At 30.1% G+C, this 27948-nt stretch overlaps 31 non-coding genes across 31 annotated transcripts; all 31 read left to right on the plus strand.

The window, feature by feature from the left end:
- The first annotated feature begins 624 nt into the window (after positions 1–624).
- On the plus strand, positions 625–698 carry TRNAT-AGU (transfer RNA threonine (anticodon AGU)). The gene has a single exon. It is a non-coding gene; the product is annotated as a tRNA-Thr (tRNA).
- An 827-nt stretch (positions 699–1525) lies between these two features.
- On the plus strand, positions 1526–1599 carry TRNAT-AGU (transfer RNA threonine (anticodon AGU)). Its single transcript has one exon. It is a non-coding gene; the product is annotated as a tRNA-Thr (tRNA).
- An 848-nt stretch (positions 1600–2447) lies between these two features.
- On the plus strand, positions 2448–2521 carry TRNAT-AGU (transfer RNA threonine (anticodon AGU)). Its single transcript has one exon. It is a non-coding gene; the product is annotated as a tRNA-Thr (tRNA).
- An 826-nt stretch (positions 2522–3347) lies between these two features.
- On the plus strand, positions 3348–3421 carry TRNAT-AGU (transfer RNA threonine (anticodon AGU)). The gene has a single exon. It is a non-coding gene; the product is annotated as a tRNA-Thr (tRNA).
- Positions 3422–4262: 841 nt separating this feature from the next.
- On the plus strand, positions 4263–4336 carry TRNAT-AGU (transfer RNA threonine (anticodon AGU)). Its single transcript has one exon. It is a non-coding gene; the product is annotated as a tRNA-Thr (tRNA).
- Positions 4337–5163: 827 nt separating this feature from the next.
- Positions 5164–5237, plus strand: TRNAT-AGU (transfer RNA threonine (anticodon AGU)). The gene has a single exon. It is a non-coding gene; the product is annotated as a tRNA-Thr (tRNA).
- An 841-nt stretch (positions 5238–6078) lies between these two features.
- Positions 6079–6152, plus strand: TRNAT-AGU (transfer RNA threonine (anticodon AGU)). Its single transcript has one exon. It is a non-coding gene; the product is annotated as a tRNA-Thr (tRNA).
- An 827-nt stretch (positions 6153–6979) lies between these two features.
- On the plus strand, positions 6980–7053 carry TRNAT-AGU (transfer RNA threonine (anticodon AGU)). The gene has a single exon. It is a non-coding gene; the product is annotated as a tRNA-Thr (tRNA).
- Positions 7054–7894: 841 nt separating this feature from the next.
- Positions 7895–7968, plus strand: TRNAT-AGU (transfer RNA threonine (anticodon AGU)). Its single transcript has one exon. It is a non-coding gene; the product is annotated as a tRNA-Thr (tRNA).
- Positions 7969–8795: 827 nt separating this feature from the next.
- On the plus strand, positions 8796–8869 carry TRNAT-AGU (transfer RNA threonine (anticodon AGU)). The gene has a single exon. It is a non-coding gene; the product is annotated as a tRNA-Thr (tRNA).
- Positions 8870–9710: 841 nt separating this feature from the next.
- Positions 9711–9784, plus strand: TRNAT-AGU (transfer RNA threonine (anticodon AGU)). The gene has a single exon. It is a non-coding gene; the product is annotated as a tRNA-Thr (tRNA).
- An 827-nt stretch (positions 9785–10611) lies between these two features.
- TRNAT-AGU (transfer RNA threonine (anticodon AGU)) lies at positions 10612–10685 on the plus strand. The gene has a single exon. It is a non-coding gene; the product is annotated as a tRNA-Thr (tRNA).
- Positions 10686–11526: 841 nt separating this feature from the next.
- On the plus strand, positions 11527–11600 carry TRNAT-AGU (transfer RNA threonine (anticodon AGU)). Its single transcript has one exon. It is a non-coding gene; the product is annotated as a tRNA-Thr (tRNA).
- Positions 11601–12427: 827 nt separating this feature from the next.
- On the plus strand, positions 12428–12501 carry TRNAT-AGU (transfer RNA threonine (anticodon AGU)). The gene has a single exon. It is a non-coding gene; the product is annotated as a tRNA-Thr (tRNA).
- An 841-nt stretch (positions 12502–13342) lies between these two features.
- TRNAT-AGU (transfer RNA threonine (anticodon AGU)) lies at positions 13343–13416 on the plus strand. The gene has a single exon. It is a non-coding gene; the product is annotated as a tRNA-Thr (tRNA).
- An 827-nt stretch (positions 13417–14243) lies between these two features.
- TRNAT-AGU (transfer RNA threonine (anticodon AGU)) lies at positions 14244–14317 on the plus strand. The gene has a single exon. It is a non-coding gene; the product is annotated as a tRNA-Thr (tRNA).
- Positions 14318–15158: 841 nt separating this feature from the next.
- TRNAT-AGU (transfer RNA threonine (anticodon AGU)) lies at positions 15159–15232 on the plus strand. Its single transcript has one exon. It is a non-coding gene; the product is annotated as a tRNA-Thr (tRNA).
- Positions 15233–16060: 828 nt separating this feature from the next.
- TRNAT-AGU (transfer RNA threonine (anticodon AGU)) lies at positions 16061–16134 on the plus strand. Its single transcript has one exon. It is a non-coding gene; the product is annotated as a tRNA-Thr (tRNA).
- Positions 16135–16971: 837 nt separating this feature from the next.
- TRNAT-AGU (transfer RNA threonine (anticodon AGU)) lies at positions 16972–17045 on the plus strand. The gene has a single exon. It is a non-coding gene; the product is annotated as a tRNA-Thr (tRNA).
- Positions 17046–17873: 828 nt separating this feature from the next.
- Positions 17874–17947, plus strand: TRNAT-AGU (transfer RNA threonine (anticodon AGU)). The gene has a single exon. It is a non-coding gene; the product is annotated as a tRNA-Thr (tRNA).
- Positions 17948–18787: 840 nt separating this feature from the next.
- Positions 18788–18861, plus strand: TRNAT-AGU (transfer RNA threonine (anticodon AGU)). Its single transcript has one exon. It is a non-coding gene; the product is annotated as a tRNA-Thr (tRNA).
- An 828-nt stretch (positions 18862–19689) lies between these two features.
- TRNAT-AGU (transfer RNA threonine (anticodon AGU)) lies at positions 19690–19763 on the plus strand. The gene has a single exon. It is a non-coding gene; the product is annotated as a tRNA-Thr (tRNA).
- An 839-nt stretch (positions 19764–20602) lies between these two features.
- TRNAT-AGU (transfer RNA threonine (anticodon AGU)) lies at positions 20603–20676 on the plus strand. The gene has a single exon. It is a non-coding gene; the product is annotated as a tRNA-Thr (tRNA).
- An 828-nt stretch (positions 20677–21504) lies between these two features.
- Positions 21505–21578, plus strand: TRNAT-AGU (transfer RNA threonine (anticodon AGU)). The gene has a single exon. It is a non-coding gene; the product is annotated as a tRNA-Thr (tRNA).
- An 840-nt stretch (positions 21579–22418) lies between these two features.
- On the plus strand, positions 22419–22492 carry TRNAT-AGU (transfer RNA threonine (anticodon AGU)). The gene has a single exon. It is a non-coding gene; the product is annotated as a tRNA-Thr (tRNA).
- Positions 22493–23319: 827 nt separating this feature from the next.
- Positions 23320–23393, plus strand: TRNAT-AGU (transfer RNA threonine (anticodon AGU)). The gene has a single exon. It is a non-coding gene; the product is annotated as a tRNA-Thr (tRNA).
- Positions 23394–24234: 841 nt separating this feature from the next.
- On the plus strand, positions 24235–24308 carry TRNAT-AGU (transfer RNA threonine (anticodon AGU)). The gene has a single exon. It is a non-coding gene; the product is annotated as a tRNA-Thr (tRNA).
- An 826-nt stretch (positions 24309–25134) lies between these two features.
- On the plus strand, positions 25135–25208 carry TRNAT-AGU (transfer RNA threonine (anticodon AGU)). Its single transcript has one exon. It is a non-coding gene; the product is annotated as a tRNA-Thr (tRNA).
- An 839-nt stretch (positions 25209–26047) lies between these two features.
- Positions 26048–26121, plus strand: TRNAT-AGU (transfer RNA threonine (anticodon AGU)). The gene has a single exon. It is a non-coding gene; the product is annotated as a tRNA-Thr (tRNA).
- Positions 26122–26949: 828 nt separating this feature from the next.
- Positions 26950–27023, plus strand: TRNAT-AGU (transfer RNA threonine (anticodon AGU)). Its single transcript has one exon. It is a non-coding gene; the product is annotated as a tRNA-Thr (tRNA).
- Positions 27024–27871: 848 nt separating this feature from the next.
- On the plus strand, positions 27872–27945 carry TRNAT-AGU (transfer RNA threonine (anticodon AGU)). The gene has a single exon. It is a non-coding gene; the product is annotated as a tRNA-Thr (tRNA).
- The last annotated feature ends 3 nt before the right edge of the window (positions 27946–27948 follow it).

Below are 27948 nucleotides of genomic sequence, written 5' to 3' on the forward strand. Positions count from 1 at the left end.
TAGATGAATTTTTACAAAATAGCCTTCATCATATTGGGTAAACTGCAAAATTAATTTAGAGTACATTAAAAAGAGAATAACACAGAAAGTGTTAAAATGTCTGTAAAAAAGTAAGTTTCCCAAGGTACAGTAATTTGAGAGTCAGTTTAGTCATCATAGCTAGAGAATCATTGACATTTAACCCATATTTATTTCCATAACATCCTTAAAATTGTGTTAGGAAAATACTTCTTGATGAAAAGCTAAACTTCTCTTAAAAAAGCATCAATAAAGAATGCTAACCATAATTCTGACTTTTTAAAACAGAGTTCTTAATTTTACTACATGTTTTTGTTTTCTGAATATCAAAAATTAATTGACATTTATTCCCATGTAGCATTACTTACAGAGAAATCAATAAAAGTGCTAAAAAAAAATTAGAAAATTACTTTGACAAGATATTTTAAGAATGAAGGTGCTGTAAATCATGAATGAAAAGAGAGAACACAACTTTCTATTTATACTCTAAATTTCCACCGGTTTGAAAAATTGATAAAGCAATAGTTATAAGAATATCAAAAATTGTTACCAAATAGCATATCTTAGATATATCATTTTTCTTTGTGAAGCTTCAGGGCATCATGTGGTGCTGTGGCTTAGTTGGTTAAAGCGCCTGTCTAGTAAACAGGAGATCCTGAGTTCAAATCTCAGCAGCGCCTTTCATTTATTTTCATCAACTCAGAACATAGTTTGTTGATAATTCATCACAAAAAGACATGTGAATGCTTCAGCAGCCTTTACCCTTTCTCACATGTTCAGTAATATGTACCACATTTCTAGATACAGTCCAAATCAGAAAACACAAAAAATGCAATATTCCCCTTTTTTAATATCAGTTATTTTGTAGAAGTAAATTGATGCCAAGTTAACTAGAAAAGAATTCCAGAAATTGCCAATCATCATGTCTGAGCAATCTCCAGGAACAATATGGTGTCCAGTCAGAGGAAATGTTTAAACAAAAGTCAGTAACAATGTGAGTTTCTCAAGATAAATTGATAGACAATTTAGTCATCAGAGTTTAGGGAGCAATAGAAAATAATGGATTATTTGTTACTTAACATAAACAATATTGTGTTAGGAAAGCAATTCCAGAAATAAATCTTTCCATTTATCGAGCAAGCTTCCAGATAAAATGTTAACAATAATTCTATCATTGAGATCTCATGTTTTCATTTCACGATTACTTTTTAACTGTATGAGTACCAACAATAGACTGACTTTAATTTCCCAGGGATGACTACATTAATAAGAACGCCATAATATCTATTACAATAAAGCATATTAACAAGTGACTTGAACAAACATTGTAAGAATGTAGAGCCTGTATTTACAAAATAAAGGAGAAAAAAGCATTATATAACTTACTGTAAGTTTCCAACTGTTTAAAGAATTAATAAAATACTAGTTTCAAAAAAATATATAAAAATAATAAAAAATATTATACTTTAGACATATAATTTGTCATTATATGTAAGGCAGTGCAAGTGGTGCTGTGGCTTAGTTGGTTAAAGTGCCTGTCTAGTAAACAGGAGATCCTGAGTTCATATCTCAGCAGTACCTTTGCTTGATACCTTTTTATCACACCAGTATGTAGTTTTTTGTTGATGCATAACAAAATAAGATGTGTAAAACCTTTATCTGCTTTCACTTTGGCACATTTGGTCACCAATGTAAAAAAGTTTAAAGATGCCATCCATGTCAGAAGACGACAAACAACAAAACTTCACCCTATTTCAACATAAGTTAATTTGTAGAAATATGCCTATGTTAAGGTAAATAGATGATTTTTTACAAAATAGCCTTCATCATATTGGGTAAACTGCAAAATTAATTTAGAGTACATTAAAAAGAGAATAACACAGAAAGTGTTAAAATGTCTGTAAAAAAGTAAGTTTCCCAAGGTACAGTAATTTGAGAGTCAGTTTAGTCATCATAGCTAGAGAATCATTGACATTTAACCCATATTTATTTCCATAACATCCTTAAAATTGTGTTAGGAAAATACTTCTTGATGAAAAGCTAAACTTCTCTTGAAAAAGCATCAATAAAGCAATAAAGAATGCTAACCATAATTCTGACTTTTTAAAACAGAGTTCTTAATTTTACTACATGTTTTTGTTTTCTGAATATCAAAAATTAATTGACATTTATTCCCATGTAGCATTACTTACAGAGAAATCAATAAAAGTGCTAAAAAAATTTAGAAAATTACTTTGACAAGATATTTTAAGAATGAAGGTGCTGTAAATCATGAATGAAAAGAGAGAACACAACTTTCTATTTATACTCTAAATTTCCACCGGTTTGAAAAATTGATAAAGCAATAGTTATAAGAATATCAAAAATTGTTACCAAATAGCATATCTTAGATATATCATTTTTCTTTGTGAAGCTCCAGGGCATCATGTGGTGCTGTGGCTTAGTTGGTTAAAGCGCCTGTCTAGTAAACAGGAGATCCTGACTTCAAATCTCAGCAGCGCTTTTCATTTATTTTCATCAACTCAGAACATAGTTTGTTGATAATTCATCACAAAAAGACATGTGAATGCTTCAGCAGCCTTTACCCTTTCTCACATGTTCAGTAATATGTACCACATTTCTAGATACAGTCCAAATCAGAAAACACAAAAAATGCAATATTCCCCTTTTTTAATATCAGTTATTTTGTAGAAGTAAATTGATGCCAAGGTAACTAGAAAAGAATTCCAGAAATTGCCAATCATCATGTCTGAGCAATCTCCAGGAACAATATGGTGTCCAGTCAGAGGAAATGTTTAAACAAAAGTCAGTAACAATGTGAGTTTCTCAAGATAAATTGATAGACAATTTAGTCATCAGAGTTTAGGGAGCAATAGAAAATAATGGATTATTTGTTACTTAACATAAACAATATTGTGTTAGGAAAGCAATTCCAGAAATAAATCTTTCCATTTATTGAGCAAGCTTCCAGATAAAATGTTAACAATAATTCTATCATTGAGATCTCATGTTTTCATTTCACGATTACTTTTTAACTGTATGAGTACCAACAATAGACTGACTTTAATTTCCCAGGGATGACTACATTAATAAGAACGCCATAATATCTATTACAATAAAGCATATTAACAAGTGACTTGAACAAACATTGTAAGAATGTAGGGCCTGTATATACAAAATAAAGGAGAAAAAAGCATTATATAACTTACTGTAAGTTTCCAACTGTTTAAAGAATTAATAAAATACTAGTTTCAAAAAATATATAAAAATAATAAAAAATATTATACTTTAGACATATAATTTGTCATTATATGTAAGGCAGTGCAAGTGGTGCTGTGGCTTAGTTGGTTAAAGTGCCTGTCTAGTAAACAGGAGATCCTGAGTTCATATCTCAGCAGTACCTTTGCTTGATACCTTTTTATCACACCAGTATGTAGTTTTTTGTTGATGCATAACAAAATAAGATGTGTAAAACCTTTATCTGCTTTCACTTTGGCACATTTGGTCACCAATGTAAAAAAGTTTAAAGATGCCATCCATGTCAGAAGACGACAAACAACAAAACTTCACCCTATTTCAACATAAGTTAATTTGTAGAAATATACCTATGTTAAGGTAAATAGATGAATTTTTACAAAATAGCCTTCATCATATTGGGTAAACTGCAAAATTAATTTAGAGTACATTAAAAAGAGAATAACACAGAAAGTGTTAAAATGTCTGTAAAAAAGTAAGTTTCCCAAGGTACAGTAATTTGAGAGTCAGTTTAGTCATCATAGCTAGAGAATCATTGACATTTAACCCATATTTATTTCCATAACATCCTTAAAATTGTGTTAGGAAAATACTTCTTGATGAAAAGCTAAACTTCTCTTGAAAAAGCATCAATAAAGAATGCTAACCATAATTCTGACTTTTTAAAACAGAGTTCTTAATTTTACTACATGTTTTTGTTTTCTGAATATCAAAAATTAATTGACATTTATTCCCATGTAGCATTACTTACAGAGAAATCAATAAAAGTGATAAAAAAAAATTAGAAAATTACTTTGACAAGATATTTTAAGAATGAAGGTGCTGTAAATCATGAATGAAAAGAGAGAACACAACTTTCTATTTATACTCTAAATTTCCACCGGTTTGAAAAATTGATAAAGCAATAGTTATAAGAATATCAAAAATTGTTACCAAATAGCATATCTTAGATATATCATTTTTCTTTGTGAAGCTTCAGGGCATCATGTGGTGCTGTGGCTTAGTTGGTTAAAGCGCCTGTCTAGTAAACAGGAGATCCTGAGTTCAAATCTCAGCAGCGCCTTTCATTTATTTTCATCAACTCAGAACATAGTTTGTTGATAATTCATCACAAAAAGACATGTGAATGCTTCAGCAGCCTTTACCCTTTCTCACATGTTCAGTAATATGTACCACATTTCTAGATACAGTCCAAATCAGAAAACACAAAAAAATGCAATATTCCCCTTTTTTAATATCAGTTATTTTGTAGAAGTAAATTGATGCCAAGGTAACTAGAAAAGAATTCCAGAAATTGCCAATCATCATGTCTGAGCAATCTCCAGGAACAATATGGTGTCCAGTCAGAGGAAATGTTTAAACAAAAGTCAGTAACAATGTGAGTTTCTCAAGATAAATTGATAGACAATTTAGTCATCAGAGTTTAGGGAGCAATAGAAAATAATGGATTATTTGTTACTTAACATAAACAATATTGTGTTAGGAAAGCAATTCCAGAAATAAATCTTTCATTTATCGAGCAAGCTTCCAGATAAAATGTTAACAATAATTCTATCATTGAGATCTCATGTTTTCATTTCACGATTACTTTTTAACTGTATGAGTACCAACAATAGACTGACTTTAATTTCCCAGGGATGACTACATTAATAAGAACGCCATAATATCTATTACAATAAAGCATATTAACAAGTGACTTGAACAAACATTGTAAGAATGTAGAGCCTGTATTTACAAAATAAAGGAGAAAAAAGCATTATATAACTTACTGTAAGTTTCCAACTGTTTAAAGAATTAATAAAATACTAGTTTCAAAAATATATATAAAAATAATAAAAAATATTATACTTTAGACATATAATTTGTCATTATATGTAAGGCAGTGCAAGTGGTGCTGTGGCTTAGTTGGTTAAAGTGCCTGTCTAGTAAACAGGAGATCCTGAGTTCATATCTCAGCAGTACCTTTGCTTGATACCTTTTTATCACACCAGTATGAAGTTTTTTGTTGATGCATAACAAAATAAGATGTGTAAAACCTTTATCTGCTTTCACTTTGGCACATTTGGTCACCAATGTAAAAAAGTTTAAAGATGCCATCCATGTCAGAAGACGACAAACAACAAAACTTCACCCTATTTCAACATAAGTTAATTTGTAGAAATATGCCTATGTTAAGGTAAATAGATGAATTTTTACAAAATAGCCTTCATCATATTGGGTAAACTGCAAAATTAATTTAGAGTACATTAAAAAGAGAATAACACAGAAAGTGTTAAAATGTCTGTAAAAAAGTAAGTTTCCCAAGGTACAGTAATTTGAGAGTCAGTTTAGTCATCATAGCTAGAGAATCATTGACATTTAACCCATATTTATTTCCATAACATCCTTAAAATTGTGTTAGGAAAATACTTCTTGATGAAAAGCTAAACTTCTCTTGAAAAAGCATCAATAAAGAATGCTAACCATAATTCTGACTTTTTAAAACAGAGTTCTTAATTTTACTACATGTTTTTGTTTTCTGAATATCAAAAATTAATTGACATTTATTCCCATGTAGCATTACTTACAGAGAAATCAATAAAAGTGCTAAAAAAAAATTAGAAAATTACTTTGACAAGATATTTTAAGAATGAAGGTGCTGTAAATCATGAATGAAAAGAGAGAACACAACTTTCTATTTATACTCTAAATTTCCACCGGTTTGAAAAATTGATAAAGCAATAGTTATAAGAATATCAAAAATTGTTACCAAATAGCATATCTTAGATATATCATTTTTCTTTGTGAAGCTTCAGGGCATCATGTGGTGCTGTGGCTTAGTTGGTTAAAGCGCCTGTCTAGTAAACAGGAGATCCTGAGTTCAAATCTCAGCAGCGCCTTTCATTTATTTTCATCAACTCAGAACATAGTTTGTTGATAATTGATCACAAAAAGACATGTGAATGCTTCAGAAGCCTTTACCCTTTCTGACATGTTCAGTAATATGTACCACATTTCTAGATACAGTCCAAATCAGAAAACACAAAAAATGCAATATTCCCCTTTTTTAATATCAGTTATTTTGTAGAAGTAAATTGATGCCAAGTTAACTAGAAAAGAATTCCAGAAATTGCCAATCATCATGTCTGAGCAATCTCCAGGAACAATATGGTGTCCAGTCAGAGGAAATGTTTAAACAAAAGTCAGTAACAATGTGAGTTTCTCAAGATAAATTGATAGACAATTTAGTCATCAGAGTTTAGGGAGCAATAGAAAATAATGGATTATTTGTTACTTAACATAAACAATATTGTGTTAGGAAAGCAATTCCAGAAATAAATCTTTCCATTTATCGAGCAAGCTTCCAGATAAAATGTTAACAATAATTCTATCATTGAGATCTCATGTTTTCATTTCACGATTACTTTTTAACTGTATGAGTACCAACAATAGACTGACTTTAATTTCCCAGGGATGACTACATTAATAAGAACGCCATAATATCTATTACAATAAAGCATATTAACAAGTGACTTGAACAAACATTGTAAGAATGTAGAGCCTGTATTTACAAAATAAAGGAGAAAAAAGCATTATATAACTTACTGTAAGTTTCCAACTGTTTAAAGAATTAATAAAATACTAGTTTCAAAAAAATATATAAAAATAATAAAAAATATTATACTTTAGACATATAATTTGTCATTATATGTAAGGCAGTGCAAGTGGTGCTGTGGCTTAGTTGGTTAAAGTGCCTGTCTAGTAAACAGGAGATCCTGAGTTCATATCTCAGCAGTACCTTTGCTTGATACCTTTTTATCACACCAGTATGTAGTTTTTTGTTGATGCATAACAAAATAAGATGTGTAAAACCTTTATCTGCTTTCACTTTGGCACATTTGGTCACCAATGTAAAAAAGTTTAAAGATGCCATCCATGTCAGAAGACGACAAACAACAAAACTTCACCCTATTTCAACATAAGTTAATTTGTAGAAATATGCCTATGTTAAGGTAAATAGATGAATTTTTACAAAATAGCCTTCATCATATTGGGTAAACTGCAAAATTAATTTAGAGTACATTAAAAAGAGAATAACACAGAAAGTGTTAAAATGTCTGTAAAAAAGTAAGTTTCCCAAGGTACAGTAATTTGAGAGTCAGTTTAGTCATCATAGCTAGAGAATCATTGACATTTAACCCATATTTATTTCCATAACATCCTTAAAATTGTGTTAGGAAAATACTTCTTGATGAAAAGCTAAACTTCTCTTGAAAAAGCATCAATAAAGAATGCTAACCATAATTCTGACTTTTTAAAACAGAGTTCTTAATTTTACTACATGTTTTTGTTTTCTGAATATCAAAAATTAATTGACATTTATTCCCATGTAGCATTACTTACAGAGAAATCAATAAAAGTGCTAAAAAAAAATTAGAAAATTACTTTGACAAGATATTTTAAGAATGAAGGTGCTGTAAATCATGAATGAAAAGAGAGAACACAACTTTCTATTTATACTCTAAATTTCCACCGGTTTGAAAAATTGATAAAGCAATAGTTATAAGAATATCAAAAATTGTTACCAAATAGCATATCTTAGATATATCATTTTTCTTTGTGAAGCTTCAGGGCATCATGTGGTGCTGTGGCTTAGTTGGTTAAAGCACCTGTCTAGTAAACAGGAGATCCTGAGTTCAAATCTCAGCAGCGCCTTTCATTTATTTTCATCAACTCAGAACATAGTTTGTTGATAATTCATCACAAAAAGACATGTGAATGCTTCAGAAGCCTTTACCCTTTCTCACATGTTCAGTAATATGTACCACATTTCTAGATACAGTCCAAATCAGAAAACACAAAAAATGCAATATTCCCCTTTTTTAATATCAGTTATTTTGTAGAAGTAAATTGATGCCAAGTTAACTAGAAAAGAATTCCAGAAATTGCCAATCATCATGTCTGAGCAATCTCCAGGAACAATATGGTGTCCAGTCAGAGGAAATGTTTAAACAAAAGTCAGTAACAATGTGAGTTTCTCAAGATAAATTGATAGACAATTTAGTCATCAGAGTTTAGGGAGCAATAGAAAATAATGGATTATTTGTTACTTAACATAAACAATATTGTGTTAGGAAAGCAATTCCAGAAATAAATCTTTCCATTTATCGAGCAAGCTTCCAGATAAAATGTTAACAATAATTCTATCATTGAGATCTCATGTTTTCATTTCACGATTACTTTTTAACTGTATGAGTACCAACAATAGACTGACTTTAATTTCCCAGGGATGACTACATTAATAAGAACGCCATAATATCTATTACAATAAAGCATATTAACAAGTGACTTGAACAAACATTGTAAGAATGTAGAGCCTGTATTTACAAAATAAAGGAGAAAAAAGCATTATATAACTTACTGTAAGTTTCCAACTGTTTAAAGAATTAATAAAATACTAGTTTCAAAAAAATATATAAAAATAATAAAAAATATTATACTTTAGACATATAATTTGTCATTATATGTAAGGCAGTGCAAGTGGTGCTGTGGCTTAGTTGGTTAAAGTGCCTGTCTAGTAAACAGGAGATCCTGAGTTCATATCTCAGCAGTACCTTTGCTTGATACCTTTTTATCACACCAGTATGTAGTTTTTTGTTGATGCATAACAAAATAAGATGTGTAAAACCTTTATCTGCTTTCACTTTGGCACATTTGGTCACCAATGTAAAAAAGTTTAAAGATGCCATCCATGTCAGAAGACGACAAACAACAAAACTTCACCCTATTTCAACATAAGTTAATTTGTAGAAATATGCCTATGTTAAGGTAAATAGATGAATTTTTACAAAATAGCCTTCATCATATTGGGTAAACTGCAAAATTAATTTAGAGTACATTAAAAAGAGAATAACACAGAAAGTGTTAAAATGTCTGTAAAAAAGTAAGTTTCCCAAGGTACAGTAATTTGAGAGTCAGTTTAGTCATCATAGCTAGAGAATCATTGACATTTAACCCATATTTATTTCCATAACATCCTTAAAATTGTGTTAGGAAAATACTTCTTGATGAAAAGCTAAACTTCTCTTGAAAAAGCATCAATAAAGAATGCTAACCATAATTCTGACTTTTTAAAACAGAGTTCTTAATTTTACTACATGTTTTTGTTTTCTGAATATCAAAAATTAATTGACATTTATTCCCATGTAGCATTACTTACAGAGAAATCAATAAAAGTGCTAAAAAAAAATTAGAAAATTACTTTGACAAGATATTTTAAGAATGAAGGTGCTGTAAATCATGAATGAAAAGAGAGAACACAACTTTCTATTTATACTCTAAATTTCCACCGGTTTGAAAAATTGATAAAGCAATAGTTATAAGAATATCAAAAATTGTTACCAAATAGCATATCTTAGATATATCATTTTTCTTTGTGAAGCTTCAGGGCATCATGTGGTGCTGTGGCTTAGTTGGTTAAAGCGCCTGTCTAGTAAACAGGAGATCCTGAGTTCAAATCTCAGCAGTGCCTTTCATTTATTTTCATCAACTCAGAACATAGTTTGTTGATAATTCATCACAAAAAGACATGTGAATGCTTCAGCAGCCTTTACCCTTTCTCACATGTTCAGTAATATGTACCACATTTCTAGATACAGTCCAAATCAGAAAACACAAAAAATGCAATATTCCCCTTTTTTAATATCAGTTATTTTGTAGAAGTAAATTGATGCCAAGTTAACTAGAAAAGAATTCCAGAAATTGCCAATCATCATGTCTGAGCAATCTCCAGGAACAATATGGTGTCCAGTCAGAGGAAATGTTTAAACAAAAGTCAGTAACAATGTGAGTTTCTCAAGATAAATTGATAGACAATTTAGTCATCAGAGTTTAGGGAGCAATAGAAAATAATGGATTATTTGTTACTTAACATAAACAATATTGTGTTAGGAAAGCAATTCCAGAAATAAATCTTTCCATTTATCGAGCAAGCTTCCAGATAAAATGTTAACAATAATTCTATCATTGAGATCTCATGTTTTCATTTCACGATTACTTTTTAACTGTATGAGTACCAACAATAGACTGACTTTAATTTCCCAGGGATGACTACATTAATAAGAACGCCATAATATCTATTACAATAAAGCATATTAACAAGTGACTTGAACAAACATTGTAAGAATGTAGAGCCTGTATTTACAAAATAAAGGAGAAAAAAGCATTATATAACTTACTGTAAGTTTCCAACTGTTTAAAGAATTAATAAAATACTAGTTTCAAAAAAATATATAAAAATAATAAAAAATATTATACTTTAGACATATAATTTGTCATTATATGTAAGGCAGTGCAAGTGGTGCTGTGGCTTAGTTGGTTAAAGTGCCTGTCTAGTAAACAGGAGATCCTGAGTTCATATCTCAGCAGTACCTTTGCTTGATACCTTTTTATCACACCAGTATGTAGTTTTTTGTTGATGCATAACAAAATAAGATGTGTAAAACCTTTATCTGCTTTCACTTTGGCACATTTGGTCACCAATGTAAAAAAGTTTAAAGATGCCATCCATGTCAGAAGACGACAAACAACAAAACTTCACCCTATTTCAACATAAGTTAATTTGTAGAAATATGCCTATGTTAAGGTAAATAGATGAATTTTTACAAAATAGCCTTCATCATATTGGGTAAACTGCAAAATTAATTTAGAGTACATTAAAAAGAGAATAACACAGAAAGTGTTAAAATGTCTGTAAAAAAGTAAGTTTCCCAAGGTACAGTAATTTGAGAGTCAGTTTAGTCATCATAGCTAGAGAATCATTGACATTTAACCCATATTTATTTCCATAACATCCTTAAAATTGTGTTAGGAAAATACTTCTTGATGAAAAGCTAAACTTCTCTTGAAAAAGCATCAATAAAGAATGCTAACCATAATTCTGACTTTTTAAAACAGAGTTCTTAATTTTACTACATGTTTTTGTTTTCTGAATATCAAAAATTAATTGACATTTATTCCCATGTAGCATTACTTACAGAGAAATCAATAAAAGTGCTAAAAAAAAATTAGAAAATTACTTTGACAAGATATTTTAAGAATGAAGGTGCTGTAAATCATGAATGAAAAGAGAGAACACAACTTTCTATTTATACTCTAAATTTCCACCGGTTTGAAAAATTGATAAAGCAATAGTTATAAGAATATCAAAAATTGTTACCAAATAGCATATCTTAGATATATCATTTTTCTTTGTGAAGCTTCAGGGCATCATGTGGTGCTGTGGCTTAGTTGGTTAAAGCGCCTGTCTAGTAAACAGGAGATCCTGAGTTCAAATCTCAGCAGCGCCTTTCATTTATTTTCATCAACTCAGAACATAGTTTGTTGATAATTCATCACAAAAAGACATGTGAATGCTTCAGCAGCCTTTACCCTTTCTCACATGTTCAGTAATATGTACCACATTTCTAGATACAGTCCAAATCAGAAAACACAAAAAATGCAATATTCCCCTTTTTTAATATCAGTTATTTTGTAGAAGTAAATTGATGCCAAGGTAACTAGAAAAGAATTCCAGAAATTGCCAATCATCATGTCTGAGCAATCTCCAGGAACAATATGGTGTCCAGTCAGAGGAAATGTTTAAACAAAAGTCAGTAACAATGTGAGTTTCTCAAGATAAATTGATAGACAATTTAGTCATCAGAGTTTAGGGAGCAATAGAAAATAATGGATTATTTGTTACTTAACATAAACAATATTGTGTTAGGAAAGCAATTCCAGAAATAAATCTTTCCATTTATCGAGCAAGCTTCCAGATAAAATGTTAACAATAATTCTATCATTGAGATCTCATGTTTTCATTTCACGATTACTTTTTAACTGTATGAGTACCAACAATAGACTGACTTTAATTTCCCAGGGATGACTACATTAATAAGAACGCCATAATATCTATTACAATAAAGCATATTAACAAGTGACTTGAACAAACATTGTAAGAATGTAGAGCCTGTATTTACAAAATAAAGGAGAAAAAAGCATTATATAACTTACTGTAAGTTTCCAACTGTTTAAAGAATTAATAAAATACTAGTTTCAAAAAAATATATAAAAATAATAAAAAATATTATACTTTAGACATATAATTTGTCATTATATGTAAGGCAGTGCAAGTGGTGCTGTGGCTTAGTTGGTTAAAGTGCCTGTCTAGTAAACAGGAGATCCTGAGTTCATATCTCAGCAGTACCTTTGCTTGATACCTTTTTATCACACCAGTATGTAGTTTTTTGTTTATGCATAACAAAATAAGATGTGTAAAACCTTTATCTGCTTTCACTTTGGCACATTTGGTCACCAATGTAAAAAAGTTTAAAGATGCCATCCATGTCAGAAGACGACAAACAACAAAACTTCACCCTATTTCAACATAAGTTAATTTGTAGAAATATGCCTATGTTAAGGTAAATAGATGAATTTTTACAAAATAGCCTTCATCATATTGGGTAAACTGCAAAATTAATTTAGAGTACATTAAAAAGAGAATAACACAGAAAGTGTTAAAATGTCTGTAAAAAAGTAAGTTTCCCAAGGTACAGTAATTTGAGAGTCAGTTTAGTCATCATAGCTAGAGAATCATTGACATTTAACCCATATTTATTTCCATAACATCCTTAAAATTGTGTTAGGAAAATACTTCTTGATGAAAAGCTAAACTTCTCTTGAAAAAGCATCAATAAAGAATGCTAACCATAATTCTGACTTTTTAAAACAGAGTTCTTAATTTTACTACATGTTTTTGTTTTCTGAATATCAAAAATTAATTGACATTTATTCCCATGTAGCATTACTTACAGAGAAATCAATAAAAGTGCTAAAAAAAAATTAGAAAATTACTTTGACAAGATATTTTAAGAATGAAGGTGCTGTAAATCATGAATGAAAAGAGAGAACACAACTTTCTATTTATACTCTAAATTTCCACCGGTTTGAAAAATTGATAAAGCAATAGTTATAAGAATATCAAAAATTGTTACCAAATAGCATATCTTAGATATATCATTTTTCTTTGTGAAGCTTCAGGGCATCATGTGGTGCTGTGGCTTAGTTGGTTAAAGCGCCTGTCTAGTAAACAGGAGATCCTGAGTTCAAATCTCAGCAGCGCCTTTCATTTATTTTCATCAACTCAGAACATAGTTTGTTGATAATTCATCACAAAAAGACATGTGAATGCTTCAGCAGCCTTTACCCTTTCTCACATGTTCAGTAATATGTACCACATTTCTAGATACAGTCCAAATCAGAAAACACAAAAAATGCAATATTCCCCTTTTTTAATATCAGTTATTTTGTAGAAGTAAATTGATGCCAAGGTAACTAGAAAAGAATTCCAGAAATTGCCAATCATCATGTCTGAGCAATCTCCAGGAACAATATGGTGTCCAGTCAGAGGAAATGTTTAAACAAAAGTCAGTAACAATGTGAGTTTCTCAAGATAAATTGATAGACAATTTAGTCATCAGAGTTTAGGGAGCAATAGAAAATAATGGATTATTTGTTACTTAACATAAACAATATTGTGTTAGGAAAGCAATTCCAGAAATAAATCTTTCCATTTATCGAGCAAGCTTCCAGATAAAATGTTAACAATAATTCTATCATTGAGATCTCATGTTTTCATTTCACGATTACTTTTTAACTGTATGAGTACCAACAATAGACTGACTTTAATTTCCCAGGGATGACTACATTAATAAGAACGCCATAATATCTATTACAATAAAGCATATTAACAAGTGACTTGAACAAACATTGTAAGAATGTAGAGCCTGTATTTACAAAATAAAGGAGAAAAAAGCATTATATAACTTACTGTAAGTTTCCAACTGTTTAAAGAATTAATAAAATACTAGTTTCAAAAAAATATATAAAAATAATAAAAAATATTATACTTTAGACATATAATTTGTCATTATATGTAAGGCAGTGCAAGTGGTGCTGTGGCTTAGTTGGTTAAAGTGCCTGTCTAGTAAACAGGAGATCCTGAGTTCATATCTCAGCAGTACCTTTGCTTGATACCTTTTTATCACACCAGTATGTAGTTTTTTGTTTATGCATAACAAAATAAGATGTGTAAAACCTTTATCTGCTTTCACTTTGGCACATTTGGTCACCAATGTAAAAAAGTTTAAAGATGCCATCCATGTCAGAAGACGACAAACAACAAAACTTCACCCTATTTCAACATAAGTTAATTTGTAGAAATATGCCTATGTTAAGGTAAATAGATGAATTTTTACAAAATAGCCTTCATCATATTGGGTAAACTGCAAAATTAATTTAGAGTACATTAAAAAGAGAATAACACAGAAAGTGTTAAAATGTCTGTAAAAAAGTAAGTTTCCCAAGGTACAGTAATTTGAGAGTCAGTTTAGTCATCATAGCTAGAGAATCATTGACATTTAACCCATATTTATTTCCATAACATCCTTAAAATTGTGTTAGGAAAATACTTCTTGATGAAAAGCTAAACTTCTCTTGAAAAAGCATCAATAAAGAATGCTAACCATAATTCTGACTTTTTAAAACAGAGTTCTTAATTTTACTACATGTTTTTGTTTTCTGAATATCAAAAATTAATTGACATTTATTCCCATGTAGCATTACTTACAGAGAAATCAATAAAAGTGCTAAAAAAAAATTAGAAAATTACTTTGACAAGATATTTTAAGAATGAAGGTGCTGTAAATCATGAATGAAAAGAGAGAACACAACTTTCTATTTATACTCTAAATTTCCACCGGTTTGAAAAATTGATAAAGCAATAGTTATAAGAATATCAAAAATTGTTACCAAATAGCATATCTTAGATATATCATTTTTCTTTGTGAAGCTTCAGGGCATCATGTGGTGCTGTGGCTTAGTTGGTTAAAGCGCCTGTCTAGTAAACAGGAGATCCTGAGTTCAAATCTCAGCAGCGCCTTTCATTTATTTTCATCAACTCAGAACATAGTTTGTTGATAATTCATCACAAAAAGACATGTGAATGCTTCAGCAGCCTTTACCCTTTCTCACATGTTCAGTAATATGTACCACATTTCTAGATACAGTCCAAATCAGAAAACACAAAAAAATGCAATATTCCCCTTTTTTAATATCAGTTATTTTGTAGAAGTAAATTGGTGCCAAGGTAACTAGAAAAGAATTCCAGAAATTGCCAATCATCATGTCTGAGCAATCTCCAGGAACAATATGGTGTCCAGTCAGAGGAAATGTTTAAACAAAAGTCAGTAACAATGTGAGTTTCTCAAGATAAATTGATAGACAATTTAGTCATCAGAGTTTAGGGAGCAATAGAAAATAATGGATTATTTGTTACTTAACATAAACAATATTGTGTTAGGAAAGCAATTCCAGAAATAAATCTTTCCATTTATCGAGCAAGCTTCCAGATAAAATGTTAACAATAATTCTATCATTGAGATCTCATGTTTTCATTTCACGATTACTTTTTAACTGTATGAGTACCAACAATAGACTGACTTTAATTTCCCAGGGATGACTACATTAATAAGAACGCCATAATATCTATTACAATAAAGCATATTAACAAGTGACTTGAACAAACATTGTAAGAATGTAGGGCCTGTATATACAAAATAAAGGAGAAAAAAGCATTATATAACTTACTGTAAGTTTCCAACTGTTTTAAGAATTAATAAAATACTAGTTTCAAAAAAATATATAAAAATAATAAAAAATATTATACTTTAGACATATAATTTGTCATTATATGTAAGGCAGTGCAAGTGGTGCTGTGGCTTAGTTGGTTAAAGTGCCTGTCTAGTAAACAGGAGATCCTGAGTTCATATCTCAGCAGTACCTTTGCTTGATACCTTTTTATCACACCAGTATGTAGTTTTTTGTTGATGCATAACAAAATAAGATGTGTAAAACCTTTATCTGCTTTCACTTTGGCACATTTGGTCACCAATGTAAAAAAGTTTAAAGATGCCATCCATGTCAGAAGACGACAAACAACAAAACTTCACCCTATTTCAACATAAGTTAATTTGTAGAAATATGCCTATGTTAAGGTAAATAGATGAATTTTTACAAAATAGCCTTCATCATATTGGGTAAACTGCAAAATTAATTTAGAGTACATTAAAAAGAGAATAACACAGAAAGTGTTAAAATGTCTGTAAAAAGTAAGTTTCCCAAGGTACAGTAATTTGAGAGTCAGTTTAGTCATCATAGCTAGAGAATCATTGACATTTAACCCATATTTATTTCCATAACATCCTTAAAATTGTGTTAGGAAAATACTTCTTGATGAAAAGCTAAACTTCTCTTGAAAAAGCATCAATAAAAATGCTAACCATAATTCTGACTTTTTAAAACAGAGTTCTTAATTTTACTACATGTTTTTGTTTTCTGAATATCAAAAATTAATTGACATTTATTCCCATGTAGCATTACTTACAGAGAAATCAATAAAAGTGCTAAAAAAAATTAGAAAATTACTTTGACAAGATATTTTAAGAATGAAGGTGCTGTAAATCATGAATGAAAAGAGAGAACACAACTTTCTATTTATACTTTAATTTCCACCGGTTTGAAAAATTGATAAAGCAATAGTTATAAGAATATCAAAAATTGTTACCAAATAGCATATCTTAGATATATCATTTTTCTTTGTGAAGCTCCAGGGCATCATGTGGTGCTGTGGCTTAGTTGGTTAAAGCACCTGTCTAGTAAACAGGAGATCCTGAGTTCAAATCTCAGCAGCGCCTTTCATTTATTTTCATCAACTCAGAACATAGTTTGTTGATAATTCATCACAAAAAGACATGTGAATGCTTCAGCAGCCTTTACCCTTTCTCACATGTTCAGTAATATGTACCACATTTCTAGATACAGTCCAAATCAGAAAACACAAAAAAATGCAATATTCCCCTTTTTTAATATCAGTTATTTTGTAGAAGTAAATTGATGCCAAGGTAACTAGAAAAGAATTCCAGAAATTGCCAATCATCATGTCTGAGCAATCTCCAGGAACAATATGGTGTCCAGTCAGAGGAAATGTTTGAACAAAAGTCAGTAACAATGTGAGTTTCTCAAGATAAATTGATAGACAATTTAGTCATCAGAGTTTAGGGAGCAATAGAAAATAATGGATTATTTGTTACTTAACATAAACAATATTGTGTTAGGAAAGCAATTCCAGAAATAAATCTTTCCATTTATCGAGCAAGCTTCCAGATAAAATGTTAACAATAATTCTATCATTGAGATCTCATGTTTTCATTTCACGATTACTTTTTAACTGTATGAGTACCAACAATAGACTGACTTTAATTTCCCAGGGATGACTACATTAATAAGAATGCCATAATATCTATTACAATAAAGCATTTTAACAAGTGACTTGAACAAACATTGTAAGAATGTAGGGCCTGTATGTACAAAATAAAGGAGAAAAAAGCATTATATAACTTACTGTAAGTTTCCAACTGTTTAAAGAATTAATAAAATACTAGTTTCAAAAAAATATATAAAAATAATAAAAAATATTATACTTTAGACATATAATTTGTCATTATATGTAAGGCAGTGCAAGTGGTGCTGTGGCTTAGTTGGTTAAAGTGCCTGTCTAGTAAACAGGAGATCCTGAGTTCATATCTCAGCAGTACCTTTGCTTGATACCTTTTTATCACACCAGTATGTAGTTTTTTGTTGATGCATAACAAAATAAGATGTGTAAAACCTTTATCTGCTTTCACTTTGGCACATTTGGTCACCAATGTAAAAAAGTTTAAAGATGCCATCCATGTCAGAAGACGACAAACAACAAAACTTCACCCTATTTCAACATAAGTTAATTTGTAGAAATATGCCTATGTTAAGGTAAATAGATGAATTTTTACAAAATAGCCTTCATCATATTGGGTAAACTGCAAAATTAATTTAGAGTACATTAAAAAGAGAATAACACAGAAAGTGTTAAAATGTCTGTAAAAAAGTAAGTTTCCCAAGGTACAGTAATTTGAGAGTCAGTTTAGTCATCATAGCTAGAGAATCATTGACATTTAACCCATATTTATTTCCATAACATCCTTAAAATTGTGTTAGGAAAATACTTCTTGATGAAAAGCTAAACTTCTCTTGAAAAAGCATCAATAAAGAATGCTAACCATAATTCTGACTTTTTAAAACAGAGTTCTTAATTTTACTACATGTTTTTGTTTTCTGAATATCAAAAATTAATTGACATTTATTCCCATGTAGCATTACTTACAGAGAAATCAATAAAAGTGCTAAAAAAAATTAGAAAATTACTTTGACAAGATATTTTAAGAATGAAGGTGCTGTAAATCATGAATGAAAAGAGAGAACACAACTTTCTATTTATACTCTAAATTTCCACCGGTTTGAAAAATTGATAAAGCAATAGTTATAAGAATATCAAAAATTGTTACCAAATAGCATATCTTAGATATATCATTTTTCTTTGTGAAGCTTCAGGTTATCATGTGGTGCTGTGGCTTAGTTGGTTAAAGCGCCTGTCTAGTAAACAGGAGATCCTGAGTTCAAATCTCAGCAGCGCCTTTCATTTATTTTCATCAACTCAGAACATAGTTTGTTGATAATTCATCACAAAAAGACATGTGAATGCTTCAGCAGCCTTTACCCTTTCTCACATGTTCAGTAATATGTACCACATTTCTAGATACAGTCCAAATCAGAAAACACAAAAAAATGCAATATTCCCCTTTTTTAATATCAGTTATTTTGTAGAAGTAAATTGGTGCCAAGGTAACTAGAAAAGAATTCCAGAAATTGCCAATCATCATGTCTGAGCAATCTCCAGGAACAATATGGTGTCCAGTCAGAGGAAATGTTTAAACAAAAGTCAGTAACAATGTGAGTTTCTCAAGATAAATTGATAGACAATTTAGTCATCAGAGTTTAGGGAGCAATAGAAAATAATGGATTATTTGTTACTTAACATAAACAATATTGTGTTAGGAAAGCAATTCCAGAAATAAATCTTTCCATTTATCGAGCAAGCTTCCAGATAAAATGTTAACAATAATTCTATCATTGAGATCTCATGTTTTCATTTCACGATTACTTTTTAACTGTATGAGTACCAACAATAGACTGACTTTAATTTCCCAGGGATGACTACATTAATAAGAACGCCATAATATCTATTACAATAAAGCATATTAACAAGTGACTTGAACAAACATTGTAAGAATGTAGGGCCTGTATATACAAAATAAAGGAGAAAAAAGCATTATATAACTTACTGTAAGTTTCCAACTGTTTTAAGAATTAATAAAATACTAGTTTCAAAAAAATATATAAAAATAATAAAAAATATTATACTTTAGACATATAATTTGTCATTATATGTAAGGCAGTGCAAGTGGTGCTGTGGCTTAGTTGGTTAAAGTGCCTGTCTAGTAAACAGGAGATCCTGAGTTCATATCTCAGCAGTACCTTTGCTTGATACCTTTTTATCACACCAGTATGTAGTTTTTTGTTGATGCATAACAAAATAAGATGTGTAAAACCTTTATCTGCTTTCACTTTGGCACATTTGGTCACCAATGTAAAAAAGTTTAAAGATGCCATCCATGTCAGAAGACGACAAACAACAAAACTTCACCCTATTTCAACATAAGTTAATTTGTAGAAATATGCCTATGTTAAGGTAAATAGATGAATTTTTACAAAATAGCCTTCATCATATTGGGTAAACTGCAAAATTAATTTAGAGTACATTAAAAAGAGAATAACACAGAAAGTGTTAAAATGTCTGTAAAAAGTAAGTTTCCCAAGGTACAGTAATTTGAGAGTCAGTTTAGTCATCATAGCTAGAGAATCATTGACATTTAACCCATATTTATTTCCATAACATCCTTAAAATTGTGTTAGGAAAATACTTCTTGATGAAAAGCTAAACTTCTCTTGAAAAAGCATCAATAAAAAATGCTAACCATAATTCTGACTTTTTAAAACAGAGTTCTTAATTTTACTACATGTTTTTGTTTTCTGAATATCAAAAATTAATTGACATTTATTCCCATGTAGCATTACTTACAGAGAAATCAATAAAAGTGCTAAAAAAAATTAGAAAATTACTTTGACAAGATATTTTAAGAATGAAGGTGCTGTAAATCATGAATGAAAAGAGAGAACACAACTTTCTATTTATACTCTAAATTTCCACCGGTTTGAAAAATTGATAAAGCAATAGTTATAAGAATATCAAAAATTGTTACCAAATAGCATATCTTAGATATATCATTTTTCTTTGTGAAGCTCCAGGGCATCATGTGGTGCTGTGGCTTAGTTGGTTAAAGCACCTGTCTAGTAAACAGGAGATCCTGAGTTCAAATCTCAGCAGCGCCTTTCATTTATTTTCATCAACTCAGAACATAGTTTGTTGATAATTCATCACAAAAAGACATGTGAATGCTTCAGCAGCCTTTACCCTTTCTCACATGTTCAGTAATATGTACCACATTTCTAGATACAGTCCAAATCAGAAAACACAAAAAAATGCAATATTCCCCTTTTTTAATATCAGTTATTTTGTAGAAGTAAATTGATGCCAAGGTAACTAGAAAAGAATTCCAGAAATTGCCAATCATCATGTCTGAGCAATCTCCAGGAACAATATGGTGTCCAGTCAGAGGAAATGTTTGAACAAAAGTCAGTAACAATGTGAGTTTCTCAAGATAAATTGATAGACAATTTAGTCATCAGAGTTTAGGGAGCAATAGAAAATAATGGATTATTTGTTACTTAACATAAACAATATTGTGTTAGGAAAGCAATTCCAGAAATAAATCTTTCCATTTATCGAGCAAGCTTCCAGATAAAATGTTAACAATAATTCTATCATTGAGATCTCATGTTTTCATTTCACGATTACTTTTTAACTGTATGAGTACCAACAATAGACTGACTTTAATTTCCCAGGGATGACTACATTAATAAGAATGCCATAATATCTATTACAATAAAGCATATTAACAAGTGACTTGAACAAACATTGTAAGAATGTAGGGCCTGTATATACAAAATAAAGGAGAAAAAAGCATTATATAACTTACTGTAAGTTTCCAACTGTTTAAAGAATTAATAAAATACTAGTTTCAAAAAAATATATAAAAATAATAAAAAATATTATACTTTAGACATATAATTTGTCATTATATGTAAGGCAGTGCAAGTGGTGCTGTGGCTTAGTTGGTTAAAGTGCCTGTCTAGTAAACAGGAGATCCTGAGTTCATATCTCAGCAGTACCTTTGCTTGATACCTTTTTATCACACCAGTATGTAGTTTTTTGTTGATGCATAACAAAATAAGATGTGTAAAACCTTTATCTGCTTTCACTTTGGCACATTTGGTCACCAATGTAAAAAAGTTTAAAGATGCCATCCATGTCAGAAGACGACAAACAACAAAACTTCACCCTATTTCAACATAAGTTAATTTGTAGAAATATGCCTATGTTAAGGTAAATAGATGAATTTTTACAAAATAGCCTTCATCATATTGGGTAAACTGCAAAATTAATTTAGAGTACATTAAAAAGAGAATAACACAGAAAGTGTTAAAATGTCTGTAAAAAAGTAAGTTTCCCAAGGTACAGTAATTTGAGAGTCAGTTTAGTCATCATAGCTAGAGAATCATTGACATTTAACCCATATTTATTTCCATAACATCCTTAAAATTGTGTTAGGAAAATACTTCTTGATGAAAAGCTAAACTTCTCTTGAAAAAGCATCAATAAAGAATGCTAACCATAATTCTGACTTTTTAAAACAGAGTTCTTAATTTTACTACATGTTTTTGTTTTCTGAATATCAAAAATTAATTGACATTTATTCCCATGTAGCATTACTTACAGAGAAATCAATAAAAGTGCTAAAAAAAATTAGAAAATTACTTTGACAAGATATTTTAAGAATGAAGGTGCTGTAAATCATGAATGAAAAGAGAGAACACAACTTTCTATTTATACTCTAAATTTCCACCGGTTTGAAAAATTGATAAAGCAATAGTTATAAGAATATCAGAAATTGTTACCAAATAGCATATCTTAGATATATCATTTTTCTTTGTGAAGCTCAAGGGCATCATGTGGTGCTGTGGCTTAGTTGGTTAAAGCGCCTGTCTAGTAAACAGGAGATCCTGACTTCAAATCTCAGCAGCGCTTTTCATTTATTTTCATCAACTCAGAACATAGTTTGTTGATAATTCATCACAAAAAGACATGTGAATGCTTCAGCAGCCTTTACCCTTTCTCACGTGTTCAGTAATATGTACCACATTTCTAGATACAGTCCAAATCAGAAAACACAAAAAATGCAATATTCCCCTTTTTTAATATCAGTTATTTTGTAGAAGTAAATTGATGCCAAGGTAACTAGAAAAGAATTCCAGAAATTGCCAATCATCATGTCTGAGCAATCTCCAGGAACAATATGGTGTCCAGTCAGAGGAAATGTTTAAACAAAAGTCAGTAACAATGTGAGTTTCTCAAGATAAATTGATAGACAATTTAGTCATCAGAGTTTAGGGAGCAATAGAAAATAATGGATTATTTGTTACTTAACATAAACAATATTGTGTTAGGAAAGCAATTCCAGAAATAAATCTTTCCATTTATTGAGCAAGCTTCCAGATAAAATGTTAACAATAATTCTATCATTGAGATCTCATGTTTTCATTTCACGATTACTTTTTAACTGTATGAGTACCAACAATAGACTGACTTTAATTTCCCAGGGATGACTACATTAATAAGAACGCCATAATATCTATTACAATAAAGCATATTAACAAGTGACTTGAACAAACATTGTAAGAATGTAGAGCCTGTATTTACAAAATAAAGGAGAAAAAAGCATTATATAACTTACTGTAAGTTTCCAACTGTTTAAAGAATTAATAAAATACTAGTTTCAAAAAAATATATAAAAATAATAAAAAATATTATACTTTAGACATATAATTTGTCATTATATGTAAGGCAGTGCAAGTGGTGCTGTGGCTTAGTTGGTTAAAGTGCCTGTCTAGTAAACAGGAGATCCTGAGTTCATATCTCAGCAGTACCTTTGCTTGATACCTTTTTATCACACCAGTATGAAGTTTTTTGTTGATGCATAACAAAATAAGATGTGTAAAACCTTTATCTGCTTTCACTTTGGCACATTTGGTCACCAATGTAAAAAAGTTTAAAGATGCCATCCATGTCAGAAGACGACAAACAACAAAACTTCACCCTATTTCAACATAAGTTAATTTGTAGAAATATGCCTATGTTAAGGTAAATAGATGAATTTTTACAAAATAGCCTTCATCATATTGGGTAAACTGCAAAATTAATTTAGAGTACATTAAAAAGAGAATAACACAGAAAGTGTTAAAATGTCTGTAAAAAAGTAAGTTTCCCAAGGTACAGTAATTTGAGAGTCAGTTTAGTCATCATAGCTAGAGAATCATTGACATTTAACCCATATTTATTTCCATAACATCCTTAAAATTGTGTTAGGAAAATACTTCTTGATGAAAAGCTAAACTTCTCTTGAAAAAGCATCAATAAAGAATGCTAACCATAATTCTGACTTTTTAAAACAGAGTTCTTAATTTTACTACATGTTTTTGTTTTCTGAATATCAAAAATTAATTGACATTTATTCCCATGTAGCATTACTTACAGAGAAATCAATAAAAGTGCTAAAAAAAAATTAGAAAATTACTTTGACAAGATATTTTAAGAATGAAGGTGCTGTAAATCATGAATGAAAAGAGAGAACACAACTTTCTATTTATACTCTAAATTTCCACCGGTTTGAAAAATTGATAAAGCAATAGTTATAAGAATATCAAAAATTGTTACCAAATAGCATATCTTAGATATATCATTTTTCTTTGTGAAGCTCCAGGGCATCATGTGGTGCTGTGGCTTAGTTGGTTAAAGCACCTGTCTAGTAAACAGGAGATCCTGAGTTCAAATCTCAGCAGCGCCTTTCATTTATTTTCATCAACTCAGAACATAGTTTGTTGATAATTCATCACAAAAAGACATGTGAATGCTTCAGCAGCCTTTACCCTTTCTCACATGTTCAGTAATATGTACCACATTTCTAGATACAGTCCAAATCAGAAAACACAAAAAAATGCAATATTCCCCTTTTTTAATATCAGTTATTTTGTAGAAGTAAATTGATGCCAAGGTAACTAGAAAAGAATTCCAGAAATTGCCAATCATCATGTCTGAGCAATCTCCAGGAACAATATGGTGTCCAGTCAGAGGAAATGTTTGAACAAAAGTCAGTAACAATGTGAGTTTCTCAAGATAAATTGATAGACAATTTAGTCATCAGAGTTTAGGGAGCAATAGAAAATAATGGATTATTTGTTACTTAACATAAACAATATTGTGTTAGGAAAGCAATTCCAGAAATAAATCTTTCCATTTATCGAGCAAGCTTCCAGATAAAATGTTAACAATAATTCTATCATTGAGATCTCATGTTTTCATTTCACGATTACTTTTTAACTGTATGAGTACCAACAATAGACTGACTTTAATTTCCCAGGGATGACTACATTAATAAGAATGCCATAATATCTATTACAATAAAGCATATTAGCAAGTGACTTGAACAAACATTGTAAGAATGTAGGGCCTGTATATACAAAATAAAGGAGAAAAAAGCATTATATAACTTACTGTAAGTTTCCAACTGTTTAAAGAATTAATAAAATACTAGTTTCAAAAAAATATATAAAAATAATAAAAAATATTATACTTTAGACATAATTTGTCATTATATGTAAGGCAGTGCAAGTGGTGCTGTGGCTTAGTTGGTTAAAGTGCCTGTCTAGTAAACAGGAGATCCTGAGTTCATATCTCAGCAGTACCTTTGCTTGATACCTTTTTATCACACCAGTATGTAGTTTTTTGTTGATGCATAACAAAATAAGATGTGTAAAACCTTTATCTGCTTTCACTTTGGCACATTTGGTCACCAATGTAAAAAAGTTTAAAGATGCCATCCATGTCAGAAGACGACAAACAACAAAACTTCACCCTATTTCAACATAAGTTAATTTGTAGAAATATGCCTATGTTAAGGTAAATAGATGAATTTTTACAAAATAGCCTTCATCATATTGGGTAAACTGCAAAATTAATTTAGAGTACATTAAAAAGAGAATAACACAGAAAGTGTTAAAATGTCTGTAAAAAGTAAGTTTCCCAAGGTACAGTAATTTGAGAGTCAGTTTAGTCATCATAGCTAGAGAATCATTGACATTTAACCCATATTTATTTCCATAACATCCTTAAAATTGTGTTAGGAAAATACTTCTTGATGAAAAGCTAAACTTCTCTTGAAAAAGCATCAATAAAAAATGCTAACCATAATTCTGACTTTTTAAAACAGAGTTCTTAATTTTACTACATGTTTTTGTTTTCTGAATATCAAAAATTAATTGACATTTATTCCCATGTAGCATTACTTACAGAGAAATCAATAAAAGTGCTAAAAAAAATTAGAAAATTACTTTGACAAGATATTTTAAGAATGAAGGTGCTGTAAATCATGAATGAAAAGAGAGAACACAACTTTCTATTTATACTCTAAATTTCCACCGGTTTGAAAAATTGATAAAGCAATAGTTATAAGAATATCAAAAATTGTTACCAAATAGCATATCTTAGATATATCATTTTTCTTTGTGAAGCTCCAGGGCATCATGTGGTGCTGTGGCTTAGTTGGTTAAAGCACCTGTCTAGTAAACAGGAGATCCTGAGTTCAAATCTCAGCAGCACCTTTCATTTATTTTCATCAACTCAGAACATAGTTTGTTGATAATTCATCACAAAAAGACATGTGAATGCTTCAGCAGCCTTTACCCTTTCTCACATGTTCAGTAATATGTACCACATTTCTAGATACAGTCCAAATCAGAAAACACAAAAAAATGCAATATTCCCCTTTTTTAATATCAGTTATTTTGTAGAAGTAAATTGATGCCAAGGTAACTAGAAAAGAATTCCAGAAATTGCCAATCATCATGTCTGAGCAATCTCCAGGAACAATATGGTGTCCAGTCAGAGGAAATGTTTGAACAAAAGTCAGTAACAATGTGAGTTTCTCAAGATAAATTGATAGACAATTTAGTCATCAGAGTTTAGGGAGCAATAGAAAATAATGGATTATTTGTTACTTAACATAAACAATATTGTGTTAGGAAAGCAATTCCAGAAATAAATCTTTCCATTTATCGAGCAAGCTTCCAGATAAAATGTTAACAATAATTCTATCATTGAGATCTCATGTTTTCATTTCACGATTACTTTTTAACTGTATGAGTACCAACAATAGACTGACTTTAATTTCCCAGGGATGACTACATTAATAAGAATGCCATAATATCTATTACAATAAAGCATATTAACAAGTGACTTGAACAAACATTGTAAGAATGTAGGGCCTGTATATACAAAATAAAGGAGAAAAAAGCATTATATAACTTACTGTAAGTTTCCAACTGTTTAAAGAATTAATAAAATACTAGTTTCAAAAAAATATATAAAAATAATAAAAAATATTATACTTTAGACATATAATTTGTCATTATATGTAAGGCAGTGCAAGTGGTGCTGTGGCTTAGTTGGTTAAAGTGCCTGTCTAGTAAACAGGAGATCCTGAGTTCATATCTCAGCAGTACCTTTGCTTGATACCTTTTTATCACACCAGTATGTAGTTTTTTGTTGATGCATAACAAAATAAGATGTGTAAAACCTTTATCTGCTTTCACTTTGGCACATTTGGTCACCAATGTAAAAAAGTTTAAAGATGCCATCCATGTCAGAAGACGACAAACAACAAAACTTCACCCTATTTCAACATAAGTTAATTTGTAGAAATATGCCTATGTTAAGGTAAATAGATGAATTTTTACAAAATAGCCTTCATCATATTGGGTAAACTGCAAAATTAATTTAGAGTACATTAAAAAGAGAATAACACAGAAAGTGTTAAAATGTCTGTAAAAAAGTAAGTTTCCCAAGGTACAGTAATTTGAGAGTCAGTTTAGTCATCATAGCTAGAGAATCATTGACATTTAACCCATATTTATTTCCATAACATCCTTAAAATTGTGTTAGGAAAATACTTCTTGATGAAAAGCTAAACTTCTCTTGAAAAAGCATCAATAAAGCAATAAAGAATGCTAACCATAATTCTGACTTTTTAAAACAGAGTTCTTAATTTTACTACATGTTTTTGTTTTCTGAATATCAAAAATTAATTGACATTTATTCCCATGTAGCATTACTTACAGAGAAATCAATAAAAGTGCTAAAAAAATTTAGAAAATTACTTTGACAAGATATTTTAAGAATGAAGGTGCTGTAAATCATGAATGAAAAGAGAGAACACAACTTTCTATTTATACTCTAAATTTCCACCGGTTTGAAAAATTGATAAAGCAATAGTTATAAGAATATCAAAAATTGTTACCAAATAGCATATCTTAGATATATCATTTTTCTTTGTGAAGCTCCAGGGCATCATGTGGTGCTGTGGCTTAGTTGGTTAAAGCGCCTGTCTAGTAAACAGGATATCCTGACTTCAAATCTCAGCAGCGCTTTTC

The sequence above is a fragment of the Pseudophryne corroboree genome, chromosome 11, assembly GCF_028390025.1.
Source record: "Pseudophryne corroboree isolate aPseCor3 chromosome 11, aPseCor3.hap2, whole genome shotgun sequence".
In the NCBI taxonomy this organism is placed as follows: domain Eukaryota; kingdom Metazoa; phylum Chordata; class Amphibia; order Anura; family Myobatrachidae; genus Pseudophryne; species Pseudophryne corroboree.